This window comes from Panthera leo, chromosome D3 (assembly GCF_018350215.1).
Source record: "Panthera leo isolate Ple1 chromosome D3, P.leo_Ple1_pat1.1, whole genome shotgun sequence".
NCBI lineage: Eukaryota > Metazoa > Chordata > Mammalia > Carnivora > Felidae > Panthera > Panthera leo.
The window spans coordinates 88,162,104-88,188,952 of record NC_056690.1 but is presented as its reverse complement, the minus strand read 5'-3'; positions in this window follow the sequence as shown (position 1 = coordinate 88,188,952).

Below are 26,849 nucleotides of genomic sequence, written 5' to 3'. Positions count from 1 at the left end.
CTCACTGCAAACAGCAAACGGGGCTAAAAGCACCATTTATCAAATTCATCAGACTTTGCATCATTTTCTTTCTCTCTTCCAGTTACTAATGTTATGAAAGGAACAGCAACATTTTTTTTTTGTCTAACATTAACCCCAATACAAATGTCTTCATTAGGCACAGAAACAAAGACACTGGAGCGCTCAAATCACATTGAGTAATGGCAGCCATATTTCTTACATTCCTGGCCAACGTTCTAGTCTTTTTCAACTCTGTACCAATGTCAGCAAAAGAACAGCCAAAGTAGACAACCTAGAAACCAGCTTCACCTTAGGCTAACACTATACGCTTAGGATTAAGATCCATTACACGCAGAGATAAAATTTTGCCCCTAATGATACCACAAAGCTGTATTTGACTCTCATAATAACCCTTCAAAAGAGAAATAAAGTCCAATTTTTTTCTTTACTCTCTTCTTTTCTATGTTATTTTCTGTCTTGATTTTCCTACTATTCATGCAAACTTAAAATCCATTTTTGCTTTGTAATCCACTTTTCTTAGGGTTCCGTGTATTTTTCTTTTACAACATAACAATAATCTGGTTGATAAGTAACTTGTTTATCTTCATTTATAAATGGTTATGTCTATTTCAATAATATGCATTTAAAAATTTATGCAAATAAATATTAGTTTCCATTTATATGTGAGCATTCAAGTATGTTGTTTTGCCATATTAACAAGCCCATATTTTTCCCAGATAAATTATACTCCTTGAACGTTTATCTAGCACAATTTTTATGGGGGCATATTGTCACAATCCCTTCAATAATATTATAACATATGTGAAATGATATTTACTATAAGACTCAACGACAGAAAAATAATGCTGATGCGAAAATTCAAAAGAGCGTGCATTTATAAAGTCATTTGAACACATTTTTTATGTTGTATTGCATGATTATTTCAATCACATTTTTTTACCTACTCAATTGGCAACTCAAGAAGTTATCAGCCTCTATAGGATCTCTAGCTGATTAGGAAAAATTAGGAACTGTCTGCAAAAGGGTTAAACGATATTAATATAAAAACCCCGCATACAAAACCAGCAATAATGAATCTAATTCAAAATATGCCTCGAACTCTAAAGTACAGTAAATAATCTATTCACATATTTTCTTCCCAGACCTCTCTTGGCGTACGATAAACACCCAGCAAAAGCAAATCTAATACAATACTTAGGACTTATTAAAATTCTCATTGAAATTCACTGATTATCTACAAAAGAATATATGCTATAAGATAGCATGTTGTAGTTAGACATTATTTGTAAAGTAATGGAAAAATAAAGCAGGGTCTACTTTTAGCATGGAAGGCCAAGGAGCTCAGGGTATTTTCATTCCAGTGAAGAGGAAATGTGTTATTATTAAAGATATTTGAAACTCTGGTTATGTAAGTTTATTGCTTTACCTTATATAACGACAATACTGTGGCTGACACTGAAAAATGTCATAATAATACAAGAGGTTATTATAATAGTGCATTAATAAATGATAGCAATGTGTCGGACACTGCACAAAACAAAACTTACAGGCATGCTTTCTGTTGAAGAAATTTTTACTCTGTGGAAGAAATTTTTACTCTACACAAAAGTAGTAGCTAAATTTTAGTGTCCTCGCTGTTGTTTTTATGCTTTACATGTTTATGTTATTTGTTCAAGGCAACGACTCATATTACATATGAAGAATCCAAAGCTGAGATGCACGGTTGGCCTTGGATTATGCATCTAATTACATGGCCAACGGCAGAGGCAACCTCAGGTCGGTGTGGGTTCATCATAATTAGACAAAACGATGGCTCTGAAGACACTCGAAAGAAAGAATAAAAAATGAAACAGTGTAAAACCAGTGAGAACTTCATCTGATACTCAGTTTCAACATCAGTACAATTGGAAGATTCTAGGGATGCCTAGTTGGCTCACTCGGTTAAGCGACCGACTTCAGCTCAAGTCACGATCTCACAGTTTCTTAGTTCAAGCCCCGCATTGGGCTCACTGCTGTCAGCACAGAGCCCACTTTGGATCCTCTGTCCCCCTCTCTCTTTGCCCCACCCCTACTCATGCACACACTACATCTCTCTCTCTCTCTCTCAAGATAAATACACATTAAAAATTTTGAAGATCCTAAGTGTCTTAATGGAAAATGCTCTTTGTGGAACACTAAACACAAGACCTCACTAGATGAGAAGCTTATATACGTATGATGGAGAAACTTTCACGGGAGCCTAAGCTAAATTCTAAATAGAGAGCTAGAGATTCTAATCAACTGGGGTGTAGAGTTCTAAGAAAACATGACCTTTAATAATAGTTTTTGAGTATCATGGATATCTAATAAGCCAAAAGTTGGCATTTTAAAAATACACGAGGAGTAATCTGTTTCCGGAAAATGTTTCCTGGTCCTAGGAAAGAAGCCCAGTCTGTCTGAATGTAATAAATAAGTGTCACATCACCTTGCTACCAACCTGTGGATGGAGCCAGCATGTCAGAGAAGAACCCAAGCCCTCCAGTTAGCGGACCACCAGAAGTCCCGTTATACATTGTGTAGGTAAAGCTGGTCACATGTTCAACCCTTAGAACGACCAGTGGGAATAAGTGTCCCTGTAGGGCTCAGTCTGACCTCGCTGTAGATACGTTTCCTAGAATCAAAGGATCTCCTTTTACTACCTGAAGAAATTGAAGCTTGCTTTCCGGGGAAGCAAAGGGCTTGAGGCAGCAGATATCCCCACGAGGAAAGAAATTCTGTACCTGTGGTGGGGATCTAATGGGACTCATGTGTATGGAAAGCTCTTAGCCCACTGTTCATTATATAATAGCCAGTTGATATATGTTAGCTATGATTATTATCATCATAATCATTATTATTATGGCCAAATCAATAGTATATTCATTCCTCAGTCCTATGAACATCACACAGATATTTTCTGGCATTAAAAATGGGGAGAATGTTCCCTTCTTCACACTGTTTCACATATCTCTCTTTCTGGATCTCTTTTTCTCTTTCTCTTTCTCTGTATCTCTCTCTGTGTGTATCTAACAATCTGTATACCCATCTATATATGATTTTTTAAATAATTTGTTTTTCCTTTTTAAAATATGTTTATTTATTTTTGAGAAAGGGAGAGAATGGGGGAGGGAAGAAGAGAGAGAGTCTCAAAGCAGGTTCTGTGCTGCCAGAGGAGAGTCCAATGTGGGGTTTGAGCCCACGAACCACGAAATCATGACCTGAGCTGGAATCAAGTCAGACGCTTAGCTGACTGAGCCACACAGGCTCCCCTAGCTATGATTTTTTACTGTAGTGACAATAAGTAATATGAGATCTGCTTTCATAAAAAAATTTGTGTACATTACAGTATTGTTAACTGTAGGCATATGTTTTACAGCAGATCTCTACCATTTATTCAGCTTGTGTAAATGTAACTTTATACCCTTTGAACATCTCCCCATTTCCTCCTCCCCCTAGGTCCTGGAAATCGCTGTCCTGCTCCTATGAGACTATTTTAGCTTCCTCATATAAGTGATATAATGTACTATTTGTCTTTCTCTGCTTGACTTATTTCACTTAGCATAATGTCTCCCTCTTTCGTTTATGTTGTCAAAAAAGGCAGGATTTCCTTCCTTTACAAGAGTGATAATATTCATTTTTATATTCATTTTCAAGGCATACATACACACACACACACACACACACACACACACACATGCATGATGGAGATAGACGGACATGTTGTTTCCATTGTTTTGCTATTGAAAACAATGTTGCAATGAACCTCGGAGTGAAGATATCTACTTGAGATCCTGATTTCAATTCGTTTGGATATATGCCCAGAAATGGGATTGCTGGATCATTTTGTATTTCTACTTTTAATATTTTGGGGAACCTCCATACTGTTTTCCAAAGCACCATGTCAATTTGCATTAGCATGATTTACATTTTCTCTACATCCTTGCTAACAGTTGTTAATCTTTTGTCTTTTAAGGTAATAGCTGTTCTAACAGGTGTGAGGTGATAGCTCATTGGGGTTTTGATTTGTATTTCCCTGATGTTTAGTGATGTTGATTATCTTTTTATGTATCTATTGGCCAGGAATTGAACGGACATTTCTCCACAGAAAATGTACAATGGCCAACAGGTGTATGAAAAGATGCTCAATATCTTGTCATTTTGACTTCCCCATAAATTCCTATAGATTTAGCTCCTTCCATTTTCTGCAGCTGTCTCATATGCAGGAATAAATCTGGTCCAAAATATCATACTTCTGACTTTGTCTCTCGAATCTGATTCTGTAGGTGCCATACAACAAACCTCCAGGAAAGCCTTTCTCCCCATGCAAATTTCCTTGTATCCCTGCCTGTCTTCAACATGCCATTGTACATCTAGACCATCTGATTTTCAGTTTGGAGCTGCTAAACTGTGGCTTCCTTGCACATATCTAAAAAGTTCTACCGTCACAGTATATTAGCCTGACACCTACTGTTCCATTATTTGAGATGTATTGATTCATATTAAAATGTTTGCACAATTAAAAGTGAATTATACATAACATACAGAATTGTTAATTAATACTTTGGGGCAGGGTAGTTTATTGAGGTTTTTTTATTTATTTTTGTTGTTGTTGTTTTTGTTTTGGTCTTGGTTTTGCTTTTTTTTGTGGGGGGGTCACCCACCCTATCATGACAGATGCATTTGATGGAAGAGAAGAGGCAGGACTGATGTAAGATTTTCACCATCACTTATACAATGGGAGCCAGCTCAGGCCACTCTGTGGGAGAGCCCTCCATAGCCAAAGGCTCAACTTTACAGGACTCGGTCCTGCACATAGGAGGGATCATGACATTTGGGTCTTCTCTGAATAATTTTTTTAAGTCGTCTCAAGTTTGCCCCTGAAAAAGGAACACTTCATGTTGGTTGATAACTCTCCAATACATTCCATTTTACTTTGAATAATGGGATTCAAAGATCCTCACAATTCTGAAATGAAACACATCTGAGGCCGCCTAGTATGGGGATGAAACATGAAAAAGCTTCTGAAACTTTTGAAATGGAAAATGGGAAGGAAAAAAATGTGCAGATCAAAATGCATTTCATGTTCAAAATTTTCCAAAGAAACATCTTCCTGAAACTACTTTTCATAAGTTAGTTTTTGGTTTCAGTTGGTCAGTATAGGGTAACAGAATCAAACACTGCAGTGTTTATTGCAACTTTCGGAAAAAAGCAGTTCTCTTTCCAAGTCTTTCAAAGACTAAAATTATCAGCAGCACTATTATCATGCATTTTATGTAAAAATGTATTTTGTTTTTCAAAGATTCAAAGTTTGTTCTCATTTATTTGTTTTTTGAATACCTCTAGACACAAAAGTGATTAGTAATGCAATGAGTGAAATAAAGTGAAATGCTAGAACCCACATATTATATCATTGTGATGGTTAATTTTATGTGTCAGCTTGGCTGGGATAGTGGTTCCCAGATGCTGTTCTGGATGTTTCTGTGAGGGTGTTTTGGGTGAGATTAAAATTTAAGTGGGTGACCTTTGGGTAAAGCGAATGGCCTTCCCTAATGTGGCTTAACCTCAACTGGTAAGTTGAAGGCCTAAATAGAATACAAGCCTGACCTTCCCCCGGCAACACAGAATTCTGCCACCAGACAGGCTTTGGACTCAGAACTGCAGATTTTGGGCTTGTCAGCTTCCATAATCCCATGATCCAATTACTTACAATAAACCTGTGTGTGTGTGTGTGTGTGTGTGTGTGTGTGCGCGCCCTATTGGTTCTTTTTCTCTGGACAACCCTGCCTAACACACTTATATAAGTGGCTTTGATTGTACAAACAAAAAAAGGGGTAATGTTTAGAAACTGGCATTATTTCCTGTATGAAATCAGAACTTAGTTGAACTTATTAGTATTCAGAGATGCTTGAAGTAATATAACATGTTACATTTTTAAGTATTGAATTTCTGTATTTCATAAAGTTATAGACCATGCATTCTTCTAGAGGAAATATAAGATAAAACTTTTCTGGTAGGTTACTTGGTAATATGTATCAACATACTATATTAAGAAAGATACTCCCACATGTTTATTAGAATGGCCCCAGATCTGGAACACTGACAACACCAAATGCTGGCAAGAGTGTGCAGCAACAGAAATTCTCATTCGTTGCTGGTAGGAATGCAAAATAGTAGGCCACCTTGGAAGACAGTTTGGAAGTTTCTTACACGTGAAACATACTTTTACCGTGATCCAGCAATCATGATTCTTGGTGCTTACTCAAGGGAGTTGAAAGCTTACATCACATGAAAGCCTGAACACAGATTTTATGGCAGCTTTATCATTGGCAAAACTTGGAAGCAATAAAGATGTCCTTCGGTAGGTGAATGGACAAATAAATGGCGAGCCATCCAGACAATGGAATATCAAGGAAGGAAAAGCTGTGGAGGATGAACTCAAAATATTAGCAAGTAGATATGTGCACAGTTAACTGAGACAGCGTCTTCTCCCAGCAAATGAAGCAACAGTGATATTGTTGATTAAATTGGCATACTTAAAAGGAAGGCTGTGATGATCAGATTAAGAGGTGTGCAGCTAAGAAACAGTTGAGGAACTGAAACAACAGTTGTTCAGAATTGGAAGTGTTTCTATCCAAAGAAGTAGTAAAAATTGAAAATTATAACTTTCTCTCTGTTCCATCTGCAATAATTTTCTATCTGCAAGAATTATATTTCAGACTGATGTACGTTTATTTTATTTGTAGCTTACAAATTAAAAAAAAAAAAAAGACTCCAGATTTATCTGTGGCCTGTGGCGTTTTTGCCCCTAATCAGATGTCCTGTATACGTGCTCTTGGAATTGACCGACCAGAATAGGACTCTGAAGATTGTAGGCATATCGCTATACTTCTTTCTCATGGAGGAAGATATTCTTGTCCAGTCCAGATTGGTAATTGGAAATGAATTTGAGGGCTGTCTGGGTGGCTCCGTCGGTTGAGCATCTGAGTCTTGATTTCAGCTCAGGTCAAGAACCCAAGGTCATGGGATTGGTCCCCATGTCAGGCTCTGCACTGAGTGTGGAACCTGCTCCAGATTCTCTCTGTCTCCCTCTGCCCCTCTTTACCACTACCATGCTTGCTCTCTAAAATAAAATGATAAAAAAAGAAATACATTTGAAATGTATGAATTTATGGGATAGAACTGTTAGGAGAATGAACATAAATCGTGCAGAATTTCTAGCTGTATACCTACCTACTTAAAAAACAGAAATACTTTAAAATTAAGTCATTTTTATCTCGTCACTCTGAAAAAGAGACTTTATCAAGCTACAATGGAAAGAGTCAGGATATGATGCTTCACTGTTCTTTACAATTATTAGCAAATTTTTTGGCTGGGTAAGACCTGTAATTCCACATGAGTTTGTCTGACATTATTCTCATCACAGTAGCGCAAACAAGTGCACATTTGTGAAATGCTAAACCAAGAAAATCACCTAAGATATATATATTAAATATATTATAGTATAATTTATAATATATAATTTTTTTTTATTTTTTTTTATTTTTTAATATATGAAATTTACTGTCAAATTGGTTTCCATACAACACCCAGTGCTCATCCCAAAAGGTGCCCTCCTCAATACCCATCACCCACCCTGCCCTCCCTCCCACCCTGCCCTCCCTCCCACCCCCCATCAACCCTCAGTTTGTTCTCAGTTTTTAACAGTCTCTAATGCTTTGGCTCTCTCCCAGTCTAACCTCTTTTTTTTTTTTCCTTCCCCTCCCCCATGGGTTTCTGTTATGTTTCTCAGGATCCACATAAGAGTGAAACCATATGGTATCTGTCTTTCTCTGTATGGCTTATTTCACTTAGCATCACACTCTCCAGTTCCATCCATTTTGCTACAAAAGGCCATATTTCATTTTTTCTCATTGCCACGTAGTATTCCATTGTGTATATAAACCACAATTTCTTTATCCATTCATCAGTTGATGGACATTTAGGCTCTTTCCATAATTTGGCTATTGTTGAGAGTGCCGCTATAAACATTGGGGTACAGGTGCCTCTATGCATCAGTACTCCTGTATCCCTTGGATAAATTCCTAGCAGTGCTATTGCTGGGTCATAGGGTAGGTCTATTTTTAATTTTCTGAGGAACCTCCACACTGCTTTCCAGAGCGGCTGCACCAATTTGCATTCCCACCAACAGTGCAAGAGGGTTCCTGTTTCTCCACATCCTCTCCAGCATCTATAGTCTCCTGATTTCTTCATTTTGGCCACTCTGACTGGCGTGAGGTGATATCTGAGTGTGGTTTTGATTTGTATTTCCCTGATAAGGAGCGACGTTGAACATCTTTTCATGTGCCTGTTGGCCATCCGGATGTCTTCTTTAGAGAAGTGTCTATTCATGTTTTCTGCCCATTTCTTCACTGGGTTATTTGTTTTTCGGGTGTGGAGTTTGATGAGCTCTTTATAGATTTTGGATACTAGCCCTTTGTCCGATGTGTCATTTGCAAATATCTTTTCCCATTCCGTTGGTTGCCTTTTAGTTTTGTTGGTTGTTTCCTTTGCTGTGCAGAAGCTTTTTATCTTCATAAGGTCCCAGTAATTCACTTTTGCTTTTAATTCCCTTGCCTTTGGGGATGTGCCGAGTAAGAGATTGCACATGGAACATTCTCCAAGATAGATCATATACTGGGTCACAAAACAGCCCTTCATAAGTTTACAAGAATTGAAATTATACCATGCATACTTTCAGACCACAATGCTATGAAGCTTGAAATCAACCACAGGAAAAAGTCTGGAAAACCTCCAAAAGCGTGGAGGTTAAAGAACACCCTACTAACGAATGAGTGGGTCAACCAGGCAATTAGAGAAGAAATTAAAATATACATGGAAACAAACGAAAACGAAAATACAACAATCCAAACGCTTTGGGATGCAGCGAAGGCAGTCCTGAGAGGAAAATACATTGCAATCCAGGCCTATCTCAAGAAACAAGAAAAATCCCAAATACAAAATCTAACAGCACACCTAAAGGAAATAGAAGCAGAACAGCAAAGGCAGCCTAAACCCAGCAGAAGAAGAGAAATAATAAAGATCAGAGCAGAAATAAACAATATAGAATCTAAAAAAACTGTAGAGCAGATCAACGAAACCAAGAGTTGGTTTTTTGAAAAAATAAACAAAATTGACAAACCTCTAGCCAGGCTTCTCAAAAAGAAAAGGGAGATGACCCAAATAGATAAAATCATGAATGAAAATGGAATGATTACAACCAATCCCTCAGAGATACAAACAATTATCAGGGAATACTATGAAAAATTATATGCCAACAAATTGGACAACCTGGAAGAAATGGACAAATTTCTAAACACCCACACTCTTCCAAAACTCAATCAGGAGGAAATAGAAAGCTTGAACAGACCCATAACCAGCGAAGAAATTGAATCGGTTATCAAAAATCTCCCAACAAATAAGAGTCCAGGACCAGATGGCTTCCCAGGGGAGTTCTACCAGACATTTAAAGCAGAGATAATACCTATCCTTCTCAAGCTATTCCAAGAAATAGAAAGGGAAGGAAAACTTCCAGACTCATTCTATGAAGCCAGTATTACTTTGATTCCTAAACCAGACAGAGACCCAGTAAAAAAAGAGAACTACAGGCCAATATCCCTGATGAATATGGATGCAAAAATTCTTAATAAGATACTAGCAAATCGAATTCAACAGCATATAAAAAGAATTATTCACCATGATCAAGTGGGATTCATTCCTGGGATGCAGGGCTGGTTCAACATTCGCAAATCAATCAACGTGATACATCACATTAACAAAAAAAAAGAGAAGAACCATATGATCCTGTCAATCGATGCAGAAAAGGCCTTTGACAAAATCCAGCACCCTTTCTTAATAAAAACCCTTGAGAAAGTCGGGATAGAAGGAACATACTTAAAGATCATAAAGGCCATTTATGAAAAGCCCACAGCTAACATCATCCTCAACGGGGAAAAACTGAGAGCTTTTTCCCTGAGATCAGGAACACGACAGGGATGCCCACTCTCACCGCTGTTGTTTAATATAGTGCTGGAAGTTCTAGCATCAGCAATCAGACAACAAAAGGAAATCAAAGGCATCCAAATTGGCAAAGATGAAGTCAAGCTTTCGCTTTTTGCAGATGACATGATATTATACATGGAAAATCCGATAGACTCTACCAAAAGTCTGCTAGAACTGATCCATGAATTCAGCAAAGTTGCAGGATACAAAATCAATGTGCAGAAATCAGTTGCATTCTTATACACTAACAATGAAGCAACAGAAAGACAAATGAAGAAACTGATCCCATTCACAATTGCACCAAGAAGCATAAAATACCTAGGAATAAATCTAACCAAAGATGTAAAAGATCTGTATGCTGAAAACTATAGAAAGCTTATGCAGGTAATTGAAGAAGATATAAAGAAATGGAAAGACATTCCCTGCTCATGGATTGGAAGAATAAATATTGTCAAAATATCAATACTACCCAAAGCTATCTACACATTCAATGCAATCCCAATCAAAATTGCACCAGCATTCTTCTCGAAACTAGAACAAGCAATCCTAAAATTCATATGGAACCACAAAAGGCCCCGAATAGCCAAAGTAATTTTGAAGAAGAAGACCAAAGCAGGAGGCATCACAATCCCAGACTTTAGCCTCTACTACAAAGCTGTCCTCATCAAGTCAGCATGGTATTGGCATAAAAACAGACACATAGACCAATGGAATAGAATAGAAACCCCAGAACTAGACCCACAAACGTATGGCCAACTCATCTTTGACAAAGCAGGAAAGAACATCCAATGGAAAAAAGACAGTCTCTTTAACAAATGGTGCTGGGAGAACTGGACAGCAACATGCAGAAGGTTGAAACTAGACCACTTTCTCACAACATTCACAAAAATAAACTCAAAATGGATAAAGGACCTGAATGTGAGACAGGAAACCATCAAAACCTTAGAGGAGAAAGCAGGAAAAGACCTCTCTGACCTCAGCCGTAGCAATCTATAATATATAATTGATAGGTATATTATAATTACTTATTTATATTATATATGTTCTATTATATATATTTATATTATACATATATAATTATTATTTATATTAAATATAAACACAATATATTAACCATATGATATATTTACATTACATATTATAATATATATAATTTTATTTCTAGAAGCTTGGACCCTTCATTTTTAACGTGCTATAATTTTATGACATGAATAGTATTGTCTATTATTTTATGAAATTAAGCATGTTGCTGTTGTTGGTGTTGGTGTTGTTTTTCCCTAGTTTAGTCCAGGTATTCTTTTTTTAAATTTATTATTTTTTTGTATGAAATTTATTGTCAAATCGGTTTCCATACAACACCCAGTGCTCATCCCAACAGTGCCCTCTTCAATGCCCATCACCCACTTTCCCCTCTCCCCGATCCCCCATCAACCCTCAGTTTGTTCTAAGTATTTAAGAGTCTCTTATGGTTTGCCTCCTTCCCTCTCTGTAACTGTTTTTCCCCTCCCCTCCCCCCCCCCCCCAGTCTTCTGTTGAGTTTCTCAGGATCTACATATGAGTGAAAACATATAGTATCTGTCTTTCTCTGTTGTTGATCTGACCTTGGTTTGGAGCCTTTTGCTATGCATGCTATTTCTTAGTAATGAGTAGTAGTCTATGCATATTTAGCTCCCGTTACTAAGCTTATGCCATCTCATGATATGCTATTAAATGGTTGGTCAGCATTTCAGATGCAACAATAATCACATATCAGTAGGAAACATGAAAATACTGTTTTGCAAAGGAGAATAATAATGACATTTTCCAGCTGTGCTAGCACTTTCCTGTAAATTATTGAGTTTTATTTTACTTTTTAATATTCCTGAATTAAACATTGTCATATAAACAAATCACAGCTAATCTTTAGAAATAATAAACACAAAGAAAGAAGAGTTTTTCAAAGTCATCTAGTAAGAAAACGTAAGTGGCTGTGTTTAAGTAGGTAATTATTGCCTTATATTCAAGGGTATAGAATAGATGTTTAAAATATTTACTTATCTGTCAAGCTCTTTTTAGCTGTTCCTCTTAGCAAATAAAGGTAGTAAAGCCGGTTTCAGCCAAAGTATGGGAAATTTACTTTGAAAGGTTAAAATTATATTCTATCTATAAGAAAAAAATGAAAAATGTTTTCAGTTAGATATAAAATACAGTGATATGATATAAATTTGTCCTGACTATTAGTATGTAACAAGAGACATGTCTTGATCTATATTATCAACCCACATCAGAAGAAATAGACCCATTAAGAAGTACTTGTATTTTGGGGGGCACCTGGGTGGCTCAGTTGGTTGAGCATCTGGCTTTTGATTTCAGCTCAGGTCATGATGCCTTGGTCATGGGATTGAGCCCCGCTTAAGATTCTCTCCCCCTCTCTCTCTTTCTCTCTCTGCCCTTCTCCCCACTCTCATGTGCTCTCTCTAAAAACAATTATAAAAATAAAAAAATAAAATAAGTACATGTGTTTTGGAAGGACAGGAATGTGGTAGTGGTATTTAAACAAAGTAGACTGGTTGAAGGAAGGAGTATGTGGGTTACATAAAGTTGGTTCATTATTCTTCAGAGGTTGTTGTTCAGATGATATTTTGTTAGAATCTAATTGAGCCCATCATTTACCATAATTGAAAATATGTGCCCAGCACAATCAAGTAATAGCAGAAGATGGATTAGTAACACCATAATTTATCACTCTCTTCATCCAGCCGGAAGGAAAAGCAGAATCCTATGAATATCCTATGTTGTGTCTGGGAGTAGAGGTCTAGAGAAAGGAATAATGTTGCCATATGCAGCTATTTTGTTCATGTTGTCTCCACAAAAGTGCGTCTTGTTTGTTTGAAATATATAAGTAAACTCAGACTTGGGCAAATTAGTCACACATAGCTCAAGTTAACTCAGAAACCATTGTACTACAATACGAATATATTTAGAAATATATTTCAGTAGATTTAACATTGGCTGTAAGACTGCCATAGCCCAGCTGCAATTGATACTCTGAGGTTTTGAGGTTTGTTCCGTACAGAACATGATCACTAATATCTGGTTTCATGCTCAAATTAAGGTTTTGGAATAGGCTCTGGAAAGGGCACTGTTGCTGTACCAATTTATAAAATGATAGTTTGCCAAAGGAAACTATATTCTAGTTAACTCAGAGACTATCAGAATTTAAGAAATACTAATTTTATGAAAAAAAAAGTTTGTTTTGAAATACAGGACTACTAAACTAAAATGTTTTTTTTCATAACTTCTAATAATTACCATTTTATGAATGTGTTTATTTAAAATACTCATGTTTTCTTTCTCTATATTCAAGTATTTTAATGTCTTCAAGTATGTATTCCATAGTAACATAGATAATACTTTGTCCTCATTTTAATTCCCTCCACATATGTATGGTTCCCGTTTTCCCATTTTTTAATTAGAAATATTTGATCTGTTATCTTCATTAACTTAGAGTGCCAAATCCTTTAGAATTTTTATAGATTGTTCTTGCTGACATCCATAGGGAGAGGGTTAAAAGGACAAAAGACCATAATACACACCATTTTTTTTTTTTTACTTGCGGCTGAGAAAGTCACACATAGTAGTAAATGTTGATTTTAGAAGTAGAAATGAACCAGGATTATGCATATTATGAAAAAAAAAAGCGCAAAACCAAAAAGTTCCCTGTATTTTTTCACTACCAGGGATATAGTAGAGACTCTTTAGATCAAACGAAATCTCAGTTAAGCAGGTTTTCCAGAAGAAAAATCAGAGCATTGAGGAGTAGTAATACCTATGAGGAGCATCTGTGTATGTGAGATATGCATGACCATTTCCTTAATGTCTTATTTTCTTTTGTGGTTGTTTTCAATATTTCAATATTTTATAAAATGTATGTAGTTATTCTATGGTTTCTAAGAAATTCCATCTCTATTATCTTTGGTATGTTCTATGGTCAAAGTACATTGTTGGTTCTTTCTGTTCACTTTCACACATGGTAGGCCTATTTCTTAGGTGTTTCCTGATGATAAACTAGGAATTCATGCTGATATTCTGTTAATTTGTGGAAATCCCTAAGAAATAAATCGATGATGTGTCCATGCAGCAAGTATTTGTTATTTCCCATAGCCCAAGGCAGAAGTTGATGTCAGCGTGGGTACATTCATAGTTTATGATAAGTAGGACCCCTTGCTGTCCCATCATTAAACCTACAAACCCACCTTCATCATCAAGTATTTTTTTCCTCCTGTGATAACAAGCAATTGTTCTCAATTCTTCTAATTAGAGCTGGTTTCAGTCAGAACTCTTCACTGCCCTGATTGCTTACATATTGACCTTCTATGTATGTCCTATAACATCAAACTTTTTCTCTTTTGGATCATTTCGCCAGTTACAATCTATCAAACCATAATCTTTCTGCGGTCTCATCTTTGTAAAAAGAAATGAAACAAAACCAATCTCAACAATAAATTCTTCTCAAGACTACATTGTCTATTTTTTGTCATCCCATTATTTCCGCTCACCTTAATGCAAAGTTATTACAATTGTTTGATGGCCACTCAATTTTTCACTATTTCTCCACTTCCTTTACACTAGGGAAGTCAATGTAAGTGACTACGGACCAATGGCATGCAAACAAGAATGATATGACCAACAATTGACTTTCTAGTTCTCTCTTCTTGAAGCCTGAAAAGTAGCAAAAACTCAAATCCCTCTGGTAGCCCCCCGGTGAAGTTGTCAGCATGCATGCTGTCTGCCCCAGAATGCTCATCTCCGCTATTTATAGAGCAGTTCAATTTTCATGAAATTGATAGAGGGGCTTGTGCATGTCCTGAATACATTCAAATCTCTCTCAAAAGCTCAAACTTTGTGTTCAGTTTTCGGACAAAATAATTGGTCTGCTTAATTTTTTTTTTTAATACAAATCTACCAATGTGCTGATGGGTCCACAGTGTGAAATGTAAATGTCCGGGGCAAAGATGTTAAAGTTTTCTTTTTATTGATGGTTGTAGAAAAGAATGCATTATATATGTTTCTACACTGACAGGAAGATTTTTTTCCAATTTTCTAAGCACTTTACAAAATCTCTCTCTGACAGTTGAGATTTGTTTCTTCAACAAGTTATAAAAATGTATCTCCCTTGAGAAGCTACTTAAATGACTTGGCAAATTCAGATTCTGTTTTAGTTTCACTCATATGTATTCCTCGAACAAGTGAAATTTTGTTGTATCATTAAACCAGTAGAGTTCCCTAGCAGATACATAAATAGAATAATAGATGCTTTTTTTTTAAGGACGTGGGTCACATACTATAATTATCTCATATGTGCCCATTTTTATGCCTGTACGTGTATATAATGCCCTTTTATTGAATATTTTATGTAAATCTAGCCACTATGCTATACTTAAGACTTATAATTATGAAAGAGATATGATCCCTGGTAATGTGGATTCTGAAAATCAAGGGTCACAACTTGTCATTTATTATTATTTGTATTTTGAGTATATATTTGTATCACCCGGAATGATTTCTTTGACTCATTTTTATTTCTTTCATGAATGTTCCTGGAGTATGGTATAAGATACCACCAGAGGAGTAACCAGAAAAAAGAAATTTAAGGGCCTTTATTTATGTTAAAAGTTATACTAGTCATTTTCAATTAACTGCAGAGGTACATTGAAGAGTGAACTAATGAAGGGCATGATTGGATTTGTGGTGAAAGACAAATCCATGCTAGCTTTTTTTTTTTTAATTTTTTTAACGTTTATTTATTTTTGAGACAGAGAGAGACAGAGCATGAATGGGGGAGGGTCAGAGAGAGGGAGACACAGAATCTGAAACAGCTCCAGGCTCTGAGCGGTCAGCACAGAGCCCGACACGGGGCTCGAACTCACGGACCGTGAGATCATGACCTGAGCCGAAGTCGGACGCTTAACCTACTGAGCCACCCAGGCGCCCCTCCATGCTAGCTTTGTGTGGAGAAAGGATTTGGAAATGACAAAAGGTGGATGAGCTATGGCCAAATAAACCATTGTACGAATGGAGAGAGTAGTGATTGGAAGAAATAAAAATATAGAAAATATTTAATTGGGATGCATTTGGGAGTAGAATTTATAGAACATTGGAGTAATTGCACACATGAGAGAAAATGGTAAGATATCAAGAAAACTCCATTTCTTACTCATGCAATTGGCTGTGTTCCCGTCCCATACATTCCAATCAGGGAAACTAATGTAGGGAACGACCACAGGTTTGGCGGAGGCATGTTGAGTGTGAATTGTCTATGAGATATCTAAGTAAAGATTCACTTTGACAGTTGGAAACATGAACTTGTTGTGAGGATGAAAAGTCATGTTTAAAGAGACAAATGTAGGTGTAGTCAACATGTATAGGTTGTGATCAAAAGCATGTGTGTGCGTGAAGTATTACCTAGAGAAGGTATGGGGCGCAAAAAGAGGCGAGATGTCAGATTGAAGTCAGGTATAAAATTTAGGGAATGAATGAGAAGAAAGATCCTCAGGGAGACAGAAGTTGACAGCAGAAGGAGACCAAGAGAACATGGCTTCAACGGAACCACGGTGCGAACTCTCAAGGGAGACAGCATGGTAAGCAGTGTGAAATACCACTGAGACAGCAAATCTCCTGGACTGGAATGTGCTCATTAAAGCCAGGGGCAAAGAGGTCATTAAAGATCTTATGAAAAAGGTTTTTTTTGACAAAATGTGTTTACTAGATGGGGAAGGATTGAGGAGTTCATGGCAAGTCTGGGAGTAAAAACAGCTTAATCAGCTCTCTTTAGAAATCTGTCTATCAATAGTGTAAAGAAAGGTAAGGTAGAGGAATATAAGGTATAGAGTATGAAGCAAGAATTTATTTTTCCAAGATGGTGGGGATAGAGGAAGAGTACACTAATACTATAATAGGAGTGAAAGAGGAAAGGATACCTGAAGATACAAGTGGGCTTGAAGATTGGTTATGTTGACATATATTTCTTTGTTAAAGTACAAGATGGGGTAGGGGTATTCTGAGTAGTGCAGTGAGCCACCAGGTTCCAACTGCTGGACCTTTGAGATCTGTGGCCATCTTCCCACACATTTCTGTGCACTGTCTCCAGCTAATGACTGACCAGAGGAATGGTAAACCTGTGCCCTTTCCAGCCAACAAGGAAAATGGGCAAGGGCCAATCCTCCAATGGTCAATTTTTATCCGTTGTCTCCCCATTGATTTGGTCACTGTAGATTTTCTCAGAACTAGACTTCACTCTGAGGTTCTTCCTACTCAGCGCTCTTTCCTCTCTTTGTTTCAGGGGTACCAGACCTTCATGGTCTAATGGCTCTCCCCACTCTCTTTCCTTATTGTTCTTCAAAGATTTTCTTCACAATAAATGTCTTGCACTTCTAACTTTCCATTGGCATTTGCTTTCCAGGGACCCTGGATCGAGGAATGGTCTAAGAAAGTAAAAGCCTGAGGAAATCAGTGGCTAATGTTGAGCAAGGCAGGTAATGGAGAAATGGTGAAAATGTTTAGCAAGGTGGGGACTCTGGAATGGATATACTATGTGAGACCTGAAGCTTTGCTAGAGGAATTATATTCCACTGGAAGGCACTGGTGAGCCTACGTTTTACCGAGAAATTCAACGATGTTGGCTTTCTTCTTTAAGCAAGTGAAGGGGTCAGAATCAGTTTGCTAATAGTAGTAAAGGTGATGGGGGCCTAGGCAATAGAGACCAGGGGTGGGGTTTAAATATCAGAAGCCAATGGCCCGCAGTCACTTACAACATTTAGTGAAGTCAGAAAGGCAGTCAAAGGGCACGGCCCGCCAAGAGTTGTGGAGATGGCTAATAGAATATGGTGTCATTAGAGGCGAGATAGATAGGCAGCCAACAGAGATGCTACTTAACATCTATAAGCAAATTAAGGCAAGAATGGAGGAGACCAGGGGTGATCACCTTAATAAGAAGTCACAATCCATTGTTCAGTTCATGAATCTGAGCCAGTTTTCAGATGTGGAAGCCCTTTACTGAAGAGGTGAGTCTGCCACTCCAAAAAAGGATCTCGCAAAATCACGGGAAGTAAATACTATAAAGAGTCTCTATCTAGTAGTGTTTGCTCCGAGTATAGGGATAAACGCGGGTGTGTAAGTGTATATTTAAAAGTGTATATTTAAAAGAATTCCAGATGTACTTGGAAGTGGCCAGGAGCCCTTCACAAAGGGTTTGCCATTTGGTGTAGCTTTTAAAGAAGAGTTATGAGTTCACTAACTAAATAGGAGGTGGAGGTAAAACCTCTAGTGATACTGTGGGGGTGACCTTTTGAATTTACAAATAGCTCCTGGAGGTAGTCTATTTCTGGAAATATTATGTTAGTTTTCAATAGGGCCCCAGATACATTTTGAATAAGAAGGAAAAAAAGGCAGTATACTTTATGAACACAGAAACTTTACAAGATCTCTGGATCCTATTTTCAGGTCCCCCACTCTATTATACACGTGGTATCCCTTCAGCACACTGCTTTTGTCAAAGTAGTTGTTTGTTCTTACTCAAGGGTATTGATGAAAAGTGCTATTTATGTGCAAAGCAAAGAGGGAGCATCACGTAAAATATATTTTTCACGAACAACAAAAGGTAAATCAGCAGTTTGACCATTAAAAAATAGAAAGTCCCTTCTTTCCACCATTGAGCTACAGGATGAACTACTGTGTAGCTTCTGTGCAGAATAGGAGGAAATAATATCACTGTATGGTGTTGTTAGTACTTCTTCAAATTCTCTGTTCTGCAAATGCTCAACTATTCACACAACCTAAGTAAAATTAGGCCTCATGGTCGTTTTCCCCTGCTCATGCCCCAGTGCATTTCCAAAAGTATGTTTCTAAGATTATAAATTTGAATTTTAGCTCCAATAAAATTTTTGGATCTCCACTAACCAAAAACAACATAACGACTCATTCTGCCCATATTCTTCTCTTTGGTGGGTCGTAGGGACCGTGCATTTACTTGTAGGATAGTCTGCAATTCTATTAAAGTGTCTTTTGAAACAAAAGTAAAACAACATATATAAAACACAACTGATAAATTTAACATAGAGAACAAAATAATGCAAACCCTCTAAAAATTTCACCAAAACAAATTGTGATAACATTTTACTGATATTTTTATTTAAATTTCTACTTCATTCTATTTGTATATTTATGTTTAATCTACTTATTTTTTTAAGTGTATTTATTTTGAGAGAGACAGAGAGAGTGAGTGGGGGAGAGACGGGGCAGGGGGGAGGGAGGGGGGAGAGAGAATCCCAAGTAGGCTCCGTACTGTTGGCATGGAGCCTGATACGGGTTCGAACTCATAAGCTGTGAGATCATGACCTGAGCTGAAACCAAGAGACAGATGCTTAACCAAGTCACCCAGGCATCCCTGTTTAATCTATTTTTAATTTTAATTATGATTTATACCATACTTACCACTAACAGGATAGGCCTGGAGTATATATGGAAATTATATATATATATATATATATATATATATATATATATACATATACATATATATACATATGTGTGTGTGTGTATGTGTGTGTCTGTGTCTGTGTGCAGGTTTGTATATCAAAATAAAGAGCTCATTGAAAACAATACAAAAATAATTAAATCAGCAGAGTGATCTCTAAATATGATTTACTTCTTTGCTTTCTTGATGACAATACTAAAAAGGGAACGGCCAAGGCTTAGATAGATTTCATTGAAGAACATTCCGTGTCCTGAGAGAAGCAAATTTTACTTTTGGAATTAGATTCCAGAAAGGATTTATCGCACACATCCTTATAGAAAGGTAACTATGACACAACCCTCTTAAAATCCCAGTAAACTATTTGTAGATATTGACAACCTGATTCTAAAATGTATGGAAAGGCAATAACCTAGAATAGACAGGACAAGTGTTAAAGGTGAACAGAGTTGAGGGACTCAGGCTACCTGATTTCAAGACTTATTATAAAGCTACAGTAATCACACAGCATGGTTTTGGCCAAAGAATAGTACATAGATCAATGAGACAGAACAGAGAGCCCAGAAATATATCCACACAAATAGAGTCAACTGCTTTTTGACAAAGAGCACTCAATAGAGAAAGGATAGTCTTTTCAGCACATAGTGCTGGGAAGATCGGATGTCCATATGCAAAAAAAATAAGCCCAGTCACAGACCTCATACTTTCCAAAAATGCGACTCAAAACAGATCTATATCTAAGTATAATATGTAAGATAATAAAATTTTAAGGGAGAAAATGTATGTTAACTCAGGATTGGTGATGAGTTTGTAGATACAATATAAGAAATATACTACCTGAAAGAAAAAAAGTTATTATGTGAAAGATGAAGTTAAAAAGCTCAGCTCTCTGAAAGACCCTCTTAAAAGAAAGAAAAGACAAGTACAGACTGGGAGACAACACTGTCTAAACACATCTGACAAAGTGCTTGTACCAGAAACATACAAAGAACACTCAAAACCCAACAATAAAAAACAAATGACCCAACTGAAAAATGGGCCAAAGATCTAAACAGGGATTTCCCCAGACAAGATACATAGATTACAGGTACATAAGAAGATATTCGATATCATCTGTCATTAGGGAAAGACAAATGGCATCCCCAAGGTACCACTAGGTACACATTAGAATGGCCCAAGTCCGAAAACTGACAGTACCAGTCGCTGGTGACATGCATAGGGACAGCAATTTTCACTCGTCACTGGTGGGAATGCAAACTGGTCCAGGAACTTAGAAAGAACTCAGTGGTTTCAGACAAAACTCACCCGTGTCTTGGCATAGGCCATGCGGCAGTCCTGCTCATAAGGACTTACCCAACTGGTCTAAAAACATGGTTCCACAAAAACCTATGGGCAAATGTTTATAATAGTTTCATCCATAATTGCCAAAAACCGGAAGCAACCCAGATGTCCTTCGATAGGTGAATAGATAAATAAGCTCTAGAATGACCCTGAAATGCGACAGTCTCCAGCAATAAATGGAAATCAGTCAGTCTGAAAAGGCCGCGTGATTACATGTGTAGGGCACTCAGCAAAAGTCTAAACCACAGGAGTGGCAAACAGATCAGTGGATACAAGAGGTTCAGGCATTAGGGAAGAGAGTGCAGAGTCAAGAAAACTTGGAATTTTTGTATATTAATGAAAATATTCTGTAGGCTACTGTGATGGTGTATATACACGACACCATGCATTTGCTGAAACTCATAGAACTTTACTCACAGAACTTTATAGAGAGAGAATGAATCCTAATGTATACAAATAATTACATTAAGAAAAAAAAAAAAAACATTTAGGAAGTCAGAGAGTCCCATGATGGATTGAAGAATGTGTCAAAACAGTCTTACTGGGTTTAAAAGCATATGAAACAATCTCACTGAGGAGTGGAGGAAGAGAACGCAACATTGTAAATGAGTGGAATCTGTAAGACTACATACAAAAGAAGCCTTACCTGAGCCCAGTAGCATGGGTTGTAACATTGTTTCCCCTGGGGGCGTAGGTTAACGCTTCTGGTGCTTCTGCGCATGCCTACTGTGGCTGCAAAGCAGAGTAAATGGCCCAAAGATGGCGGCCATCAGGTTTCCCACCATTGGAATGACAGGCAACAGGTAAGCAAGGGAGGCCAGTGGTCGTGTGGTGGCTATAAATCGTTTTCACATTTTTAAAAGGTTAAAAGAAAAGAAGAATCACTAGGCTGTGTGGCCCACAACACCTGAAATATTTATTATCTGGCCTTTAACAGAAAACCATTTGTGGACCCCTGACCTGGAGGCATGGTTTCATTTTTCTTATGTTATTAAATTATGACAGCCTTGCCTATGGAGACAGAATTGCAGTTTCAGAGGAATTAAAAATAAAAACGGACGTAACTGGAAGTGATGTATTTGCGAGGATCATACCTCAGAAACCTGCAAGCTTGGAAACATACTAACAGCAAAGAAGTCTTGATTACAGTGAGGAGAAATTACACTCGGAGCTCAGAAATTGTAAACTTAAGTAGACTTCAAAAGAATGATTTAAGGAAGTACTAAACATTTGGGAGTTATTTCCCTGAGATGTCCTATGGACAGAAATAGATTCAAAAATGTCTTAATTGCATTCAGATAAAAGTTCCATAATGAGTCATGAAACCTCTTTCTGGGAAAACTCCAGAGGTTAAGTTGTTCCTTTCATTTCCTCCTTGTAAAGAGTCCCTCATTATCATTACATTTCCTCTCATGGAAACGTCATCTGTCCACAGAGGGCATCAGGGGAGGAGGGCCAGAGGGAGACCACGGGGGGGACAAGTTTCCATAGGCAGCGTCCGCAGCTGTGAGGTTTTGGCAGAAGCCATGGAGGTCCTTCTCTGTGTTGGCAACTCTGCCCTGGGTTTGCTTGGGTCATTGTTGTTTTATTTCACATTTTAATTTAATTTGAAAGTCTTTTTATTTATAAAACATTTTAGCCTCTTCTAATTTGTAAACATTGTATTGTGGCAGAATAATCAATCGTCTTTCTTTCAGTCTGTCTTGATGCTTCACTTTTGTCTCAAGTGTTTACTTTTGCATTTTGAGGGGCACTTTTTCAACCTGTAAACATCTAAGAATTACCCTTGATGGTTTTTTTCACACGTTTTCGAGCATGATTATGATTGTTTTTAAACCCAGGAGTAAAATATCATCTGAGTTTTCCACCGTTAAAAAAAGGCGGAGTGCAGCAAGAAATTCACCCCAGATCTCTGAGACATTCATATAGTTAAAAGATTGAAGGAAACATTTGTAATGCAATAATTTGTTGCTCATTCAAATCATCACATAAGGGAAAAAAATTCAGGGACATTACTGCATATATTAAGGATTGTTCGTATTTGCCTATTTGAAGTGATGAGCATAATTCTCCCCAATTTTTTTAAAGTTTTACATTTACGTTGATGGCTTCATTGATTATCTTACACATTTAGAATTTAAGTTTCTGTATACCATGTGAAGAAATAAAAAAATAATGTTTCTATGTGGATATCTAATTAACCCAACACCATTAGTATCATTTATTAAAAATATCATCTTGGGACACCTGGGTGACTCAGTCAGTTCAGCAACTGGCTCTTGGTTTCGGCTCAGGTCATGATTTCACAGTCATGATATCGAGCCCCGCATAGGGCTCTGTGCTGACAGCATGGAGACTGCTTGGGATTCTCTCTCTTCCTCTCTCTGCCGCCCCCACTCATTCTCTCTTTCAAAATACATAAATAAACTTTAAAAAATATATCATTTTGCCCCACCAAACTACGGGATATCTTCTTTGGCAAATTAGAGGACTATTCTTGTGTCTCTATTATGTTCCTGGGCTCTTTCTTGCTTTCTTTCCATTATTACTATATATTCATAAATATTATAGCTTTATCATGAGTGTTGAAATATGGTAAATTTTCCCATTTTATCCTTAGTTCTCCAGATGGCCAATTTTTTGGAACAAAGTTGTTAATTTCCAAAAACCCCTCTTAAAGGATTTTGATTGAAACTGCAACAAATTTACAAATCAATCCGGAAGGCATCCGGTCTATTTAAACTACAGAGCGGCGAGAATGAGCAAATGGAAACAAAAGGCAACACATGGATGGATCTTGCAAACCCAGTGTTGGATGAGATCAATCAGATAGGAAAGAGTATGTGCTCTCCGTGTATATGAAGTTCCACACAGGCGAAAGCTCATCTTTGACATTGTATGTCAGGACAGTGGAGGCACAGTGGTGGCTTTTAGAACACGCAGGAGGATACTTCTCTGTTTCTGGTGACAGTCATACCAGTATTTGTCGTAAGACCTGCTTGTCTGTGATCATCTACTAAAAGATATTTGAACGTGTAAATGTTGAAAATTATACTAATTTAAAGTATTGCCAAACAACCCGGATGAAATCGAAAATGCTATTGTTGATGCCGTCCGAAGGATTGAAGTACAAAATCAAGATGAAAAATCTGTTTTTCTTTCACTTGGGTTATGAAATGGATTTTACAAAGAAAATCATTTAAAAAATCGTACCATGTATTCTCAGGTGTTGAAAATTATCCAAGGCCTTGGGGCCACGTGTGTCCCATCCAACAGGAAGAATAACAGAAATAAGCCATGAAGATATTTTCCCTCTTCCTGGCTATCGTCTTGTTTGGCTCAGGTTTGGAGCCTCGTGGACATCCCTGAGCTGTACAGGAAATGATTTTTGCATGTTTCAAACACACTTGAGTAATGTAGATTCCAAACCTAGAAATGAGTTTAAATTCCCAGGGGTTTGAATTCCATTTACAGTTGGCAAAAATATACCTTACAAAAAAAAAAAAAAGAAAAGAAAAAAAAAAGCAAATTCCTACTACCTGAACTGCTGAGAAATGTGATAACTGCTCTTTTGAAACATCTTGAGCCCACATAAACCAGCTGCTATGCCTCTCAGCTGTGCCCTGAGAAATGGGAATAAAAGAACACAGAGTATCCAAGGAGGGCTGAAGGCTTCAAACTCTCTGCAAATTGAAATCCGGATAAGAAGGAAGGAAGACAGCATCCGAGGTGAAACATTTTGCTTTTATAAGGTCTAATTTCCAGTTCCAAATTACCCTCTAATTTATTTAAAAGTTCAAAACTATCCTCTCTGTCCTTGGTTTATTAACAAATTTAGGAAAGAGACACTATTTCTAGGTAGAAGGATAGACGGGTGAAAATAGGTTTAAAATTTTTTTTTAATGTTTGTTTTTATTTTTTGAGACAGAGAGAGACAGAGCATGAGCAGGGGAGGGGCAGAGAGAGAGGGAGAGAGAGGATCCGAAGCAGGCTCCAGGCTCTGAGCTGTCAGCACAGAGCCCAGTGCGGGGCTCAAACTCAAGGACTGCAAGATCGTGACCTGAGCTGAAGTCGGACGCTTAACCAACTGAGCCACCCAGGCGCCAGCAGTTGAAATAGATTTTAAAAACGTGACACGTGAAAAATGAATATTCTTCTGCCTTCAGAAATGATCAATTCCTCTGGAACAAGTCTAAGAGGTAAGCATGAAGACAAAAGATGACCAAATCATTAACTACTGGACTCAAAAGAGTAGCTGCTGATGGGATAGGGTTCTGGGTGCTCGTCAGCCAGTATGATGACCAAATAGACTGGCTGTGGCTATGCTAAGTTGCACCAATTGAAACATAGAAGACAAAAACATGTTATAAACTCTGAGTACTGATAGGCAGGGCCAGTATTTAATTGTGAGGTTCATTAGTATGGCCTCACCCATTGTTGACAATCACTGTCTTCAATTATTGGGTCTAATATTGATCCACTTTTAAAACATTTTAAGTATTAACCTTTGCTTCCTGGAACGTCCGTTATCATAGTTATCTACTCCAAATTACAAATTCCTTGACTGGCCAAAGCCTCACTTAAAAATGTAGGTTTATAATCATTGAGGAATCCCTCTAATACTTTGAAATGACTCAGATATAAATGATACAGGAACTGCTTCAAAAGAAAAAAAAAAAAACGTGGGGCGCTTGGGTGGCTCAGTTGGTTAAGCCTCCTCTGACTGCAGCTCGGGTCATGATCTCACAGTTCATGAGTTCGGGCCCTGCATCTGGCTCTGTGCTGAAAGCTCAGAACCTGGAGCCTGCTTCGGAATCTGCATCTCCCTCTCTCTCTGCCCCTCCCCTGCTCGCTGTCTCTTTTTCTCTGAAAAAAAAAAAAAAAAAAAAAGAAAGAAAAGAAAAAGAAAAAAAAAAATTAAAAAATTGGAGGGAAATAAAAACCTCACTGACTCCTATAATTTTTTTCCTTAAAATGCTGCCTAAACATATATAAATGTAAAATTAGGAACCAACGCTTATTCTTAAAACATCTATTCAAATACTGCAAATTGGTATCTCACAGTGTTTCCCCCCACATTCCTGTCTTGCCCCTTCAAATGTGTTGGCTGCTCTGTAGTTCCGAGGCACAGTCAACATCTGTGATGTTGCACAGAAAAGTGTCCTTGGGGGGCAAGGCCCATCTGAAGCCCCACCTCATTGAGAGATGAGTTGTGCATAAAACAGAGCAGCGCACAAAAGTTTTTGCATTTGTTTGTGTTTTGTTCTCCTGTAGAATAAAGAGTGTTCACAGTATGGACTGTATACAAGACATCGGGTGATAGGCAAGTCTCTAGAACTTTAGAGCCTCTCACTTGACATTTTGGAAACATTCCCAGAAAAGAGAAAAACCCCAAAATGGAATTTCTGGGAAAATGGCTTTTTTAATGCATAGAGGATCTCATCCTCTCCCAAGCGTACTGCAGAGCAATAAGGGCCTTTGCACTTGACCAGAGCATCATTTCCACAACAGATTTGTATATCATTGTCAGGAGACGTTTTATTGGTAATAATCCCAAACGGGAGGTAATCCAAATGTCTGCCAGTAAGTGAATGAATAAACAAAGTGTGGTCTATTCACACGATGAAATAGCACTCCGCAATAACAAAAAGGAATTAACTATCAATTAGCACAACATAAGTGCATCGCAAAATAATAGTTTCCTCAATCAACGATCAAATATTGCTCTCGTTCTTTAAGTACCATGCATCTGACGAGTGGTTATTCCTCTTTCCTCTGCTACCAAATTGATCGCATTATTCGGAGGGTGATCTTTACCAGCTGTGAAGTTATCGCTTGGACACGAAATGGAGCTCTGTTGGTTCTTATCGAGGCATAAGAGGTGTAGCGGAGAATCAGCTGGCTTCAGTGCAGACACAGG